The 5,080-nt window shown below is 40.1% G+C and overlaps 1 protein-coding gene across 1 annotated transcript in view; it reads left to right on the forward strand.

Moving 5' to 3' along the window:
* The window catches only part of NRXN3 (neurexin 3), a 1,016,594-nt gene that overhangs the window by 180,685 nt on the left and 830,829 nt on the right, over positions 1-5,080 (forward strand). The window lies entirely within an intron of this gene.

A 5,080-nucleotide genomic window follows, 5' to 3' on the forward strand; every position in this document is an offset into this window, starting at 1 on the left:
TTCCACAGGTCAGAAATAATATTTCCTGTCTCTCAGTGAGATTATTAATTGGAATTTGTGATTGTGCAGAAAAATGTTTAAGATTGGATAAGGTGTGCAATATATTTGTGCTTAAATTTGTTCAGTAGAAGTCTTCCACAGCTTTTTGTAAAAGCAGAAATGTCATGTCCAGTGCCCTGCACCAGCTTAAATTTTCAATAAAGCTTTCTTAACTCTTTAAATTGCCTTTGTTTCAAGAGAATTTGGGGCCTTTTCCCCTCCTGTCCTTTAGTGTTGAACAACTGACCCACAGGACCTTACATAGCTTTGCTACAATAGCGGGCAATGTTTCAGCCAAGGGGACATAGAATCATAGAATCATGAAGGTTGGAAAAGACCTCCAAGATCGAGTCCAACAGTCAATAGGAGAAAGTGTGTGACTAAGTTATAAGGCAGAAAAGAAAAGCATGGAGAGGCACTCCAGGTTAAAACAAGCATTTCCAGAGGTTAGCTTGCTTTTGGACAAGGCTCTGAGGGTTGGGTCCATTACTGAACAGGTAAAATGTCTTTAGTTAGATTATTATGTAGGAAATAGCATTATCTGACTCTTCTTGTGGGATTTCATTATTTTTTGCTGGTTATCCCAAGTGTGTCCATCCTAGTACAGGAATCAGGATGCCTAGTTCTTGTCCACAGAGCTTGAAAGATCTGAAGGCAGACTTCTCAGACATGCTGAACTCCCTTAATTCCTGTTGCATACCTCTGCAAGCACGGAAATAACATTACTGCAGGTAAGCAGGAAACTAATTTTGTTTTCAGTATAGAACTACAAACTCGGAAGGAATTGAGGTCACTAACAACCTCGCTGGATCATGCTTTAGATTGAGGTTCTGTATGATGGCCAAAATAGCACCATATGATCTTTCTAAGAGGTACAGAAGTTACTGACCACTTTCAGAGACCTATGTGGTTTTGCTCCTAAGAGAGACCGGAACCCTGGCCTCAGCAGCATGGAAGATCCATGCTCTTTCCTGTAATTTGAAAGGAAAAGGTGCAGTGTCTGGTGTGAGGCATTGCAAGGCCATTTGAGAGAGATGCAGGGACTGTCTGTGCGGCAGGAGTGTGGAAGAAGCATGAACGTGAAGAGCAGGGAAGTATGAGTACCATGGAGATACAAACATGTGCCAAGCAGAGCCATTAGGATCACCTGTTATAATTCTTTTGCCTCTGTTCCTTGTCTTTGTTCAATTCATTCCTAATGTCCTGAGGAACAGTGCTCCTAGAACCTCCTGAAGGAAACTGCTCTTTGTTTTCACCGAATTAACTTTTCCCCCCTGTATAAGTGCAAACCCACAAATGAACCAACGAGCAAGAGAGAACCCAGAGGTGATTCTGGACCAGAATGATCCATCAGCGTGTTTCAGCATGTCAGAATCTCACACCTAACAGCTGTTTAAGTTTAATATGGGGCAAAGCAGTAGTACCATCATAAATAGGAAGATTTGCAGGAGCTTGAGCTAATGGCATTTGAGATTTTAGAGAAATTTATTTTACAATGGAAAAATGTAAAAATATTCATTGTTGACCCAATATATTTTTTTGTTGAAAATGCTACAAAAACATTTTTTTCATAGAAAATCTGAATTCATTCCTTCAAAAATAAATATATTTTGACTAATAATGTAGTTACTGCAGTGTAGACATGGCATGACAGTGCCTCTAGAGCAGTGGCTATTCAGTGGCTTCCTATCTTAGTGCTCTCTGACTGGCGTCCAGACAGCCATCTCTCTGATGCCCCATGGCCAGTAACTCCCAGTCCACCCTACCTCTCTAGCCTGGAGGAGAGACTGTGATGTGTCATGAAATATAAGCTTTGGGACTCTGTTGTTAAGACTGAATTTTTAAGGATCTGATTTCCAGTGATTTCCTCTGGCAGCAATTGGTAATACAAATATGTCAGTATTATAATTTTTGCCAAAAAAGTAATTTTCTGAAGCTTAAAAATTCTATTTTCTGACAGGCTGTACATGCACCATTAAGGTATTGTCCTAAATCCACATAACTTCAGCTGCTTTTATGTGTGCTCCAGCTCCATCGAGTAACTCGGCAAGATAAGTCACCACTGAGTTAATGTGAAAATGTGAAAATTACTTTTCAGGAATGCTTAGGAATATTAATCTGAAGAGATGTGTTTATTTAGGACTTGCTTAGTGTGGTCCATACTACTATCTGGTGCTATTTCATGTGGGCATAGATGACTGGCGGGCCAAGTGCATAGAGATTTGATCCACCCAGGGAGACAGGCGCAGATGGTTTCTGCAAACTATGAAGGGGATACAAAAAACTAAAAAAAACCCAAAAAAATGGGGGAAAAAAAAAAAAAAAAAATTAAAATTCACTCACCTTTGACTAAATAGGGCACTGATGAATCAGTGCCTTTGAGTGGAGTTGCTTTTTCTCTGTGCTGGTCTCTGCTGGCTGATAGATCAAGCTCACAAAAATTCTGTCATTAGATAGAAAACCATAATTGGGACTTCAGGATTTCTGCTGGGAATTATGCTTAAAGGGAACTGTTTGAGCATTTCTATGCATGTGTAAATGTTTTTAAGGGAAAGTGGAGTGATTAATGGCAGAACTAGGAATAGAAATGGTATAACATCCTCTCTGAGTCCTGCAGTGGTGAAAGTAGCCCTCCCTGATCAGCATGGGTGGATAACACAGAACCTGGAGATCCTGGTCCATAATTTCTATATGATTATGATCCTTTTCAAGGATGAGCAAGTCAGCTGGGAAATGATTAGGCAACTTTTGTTCACATTGTCCTTCTGAGCAAGTAATGATGTTGTAGGAACAGCTGTGAAGGTACAAGCAAGGCACTTGTAGAAAAAGGGAGAGAGATCTGGAGTGGGGAATGGCGGAGCTGAACTCAAGTGCAGAAAAGGTTAGTGGTTGTTCAAACCCCTCAGAGTTGGCAGACCCTCCCAGTGCAGAAAAAAGCTAAATATATTAACTTCTGTGCTACTTGTCATTACCTTTCTGTGATCTCACTTTGCATAGTAATTAACAAGGAGAGCCTTCCCTTTAAGCCTGGAAGAAATGGGGAGCCAAAACAGGTGCACTGCTGTGACCTGACATTCTCATTTGTCATATGGAGGGATATACAATAAATGTCAGTAGCAGAGGTAATGTTCATGAAGAAAAAATGTTGGGTTTCAATTTGGCATGAAGACCATCAGATGTGGTACTTCTCAGACAGACTGCTATCAAAATTAGTATATTAGTAATGCTGCCACAATTAACATATAAAAGGGGAGCTGAAGATGGGGGTTCTCACTCCAAGCACTGCATCTCCATTGATAGTTGTCTTTTCTTACTTAGTACTTCTGCACGTATTTTAGAGGGTTTATGTGTATTTTCTAGAAATGTGTAAACAGTTTCATAAGTACATGCTGTGATTGCAGCAGTTCCCGTTACCTGCCTAAATGCTTGGTCTTATTTTGCATACTGCTGTACCTCTGGGGTTCAGTGTTACTCTGTGGCAGTGAGTTCCACAGGTTACTATGCATCATGTAAAAATATCCCAGTTTTCTTGCTCCTATTATGTGAAGGTATGACGGATATGTTTTATATAATTGTTTCTCGTGCCTCTACCTTATCCTTTATTTCAGATAAAATGAGGATTTTCTGTATGGAAGTAATCTCTCCTGTCTCATAATTATTTTTTTCCCCTCATACTCCTAAGTATCCTTTCTCTTTCTGCTGGTGCCTTCTAAAATTGAGTGACCAGATACTGAACATAATCTGAAGAAAACCCTTCTGTCGGTTAATGGGATTATGGTAGGGATATGTGTGTGTGGTGCACTGGATGTGCATGGGACCCTTGTACTGTTTGAAGGATTTTTAATACTTCTTCAGGGTGAAAGCTTTCATGTTCTTTTGTACTGACGATGTGAATGGACTAGATCAATATTCATTTATTTAGCCAGCAGCATAAAAGATACAGTATCACAGAGAGTTAGATGTTTTATTATTGGAAGACCTGAGTATCCAGAAAAACTCTTGTTTGTGAGCGCAAAAAAAAAAAAAGTTGCTGGATCCCAGCTGGCACATATTAGAAAACCTGTCACCTTTCCTCACAGTCCTTGCATTAGAGAAAATAGCACTGGGATGGAGGTCAGGACAGCAGAGCATGGGCAGAACTGTGTGTAAGAAGCCTTCACCTGGCCTTATAAAGTGTGAGATGGATCAGAGATACCATGAATGAGTAACACAAGGAGAGAGTGCTCTTTAGTATTATTTTTGTCTGAAGTGCTTGTTCTCTCCTGAGTGATCATTGCCGTATTGCTTCCATGGTGAAGAGCCAGCCAAACAGCTCAGTGAGGTCCAAACACCTGATGTACAGGAGGGGATGTAGTACGTCTGCAGCAGAAATGGGTGAGGTCAGATGAACATGCACGTGCACACACGCACACTGAGCTGCTATTTTAGTTTGCAGTCAAGCAGTGCAGATTTGGTGTATTATGCGTTCCTGAATTGTATATTTCTTCCTAGAAAATGTCCATAGTACATCTATCCTGCTTTTAGGGCCAAGCCCAGCATGCATGTTAAAACCATTTATTTTGTGCTGTATTGGGCTTTGACTCTTTGCACAGTCTAGTGCTCTGGGTTATGCACATGTAGGGTCTTAACAGACAATATGATTGATTAGTGCACAGAAACTATAGGAGTATGTGCACCCCACAAACACAATGACTCAATGTATAATTTAATGTAGCTTCAAAATTTGATAACCCTTTTAAATAATCAGTGTGTTTTATCTGCTAAATCATATTACAGTATCCCAGCAGATGCAGTATGAGACTGGCATACATAATTTGTTGCAGACTTGATACATATTGTATGTAATAATATTAATTATTTATAACTTGCCTCTACGTACAGATGCATGTGCAATGGAGTTCCACTGCAGTGAAAGCACTTAATATAGGAAATGCAGTATTATTTGAATAATCCTTCCTGTGAAGGACCAAGCTGCATCTAAGGGTAGTCTTGCGGTTAAGGTGCATTCTGGGACATGGAAAGATTTGCCTCTTTTCTGGCT

The sequence above is a fragment of the Pygoscelis adeliae genome, unplaced genomic scaffold (genome assembly GCF_000699105.1).
Source record: "Pygoscelis adeliae isolate BGI_AS28 unplaced genomic scaffold, ASM69910v1 Scaffold71, whole genome shotgun sequence".
Taxonomy (NCBI): Eukaryota; Metazoa; Chordata; class Aves; order Sphenisciformes; family Spheniscidae; genus Pygoscelis; species Pygoscelis adeliae.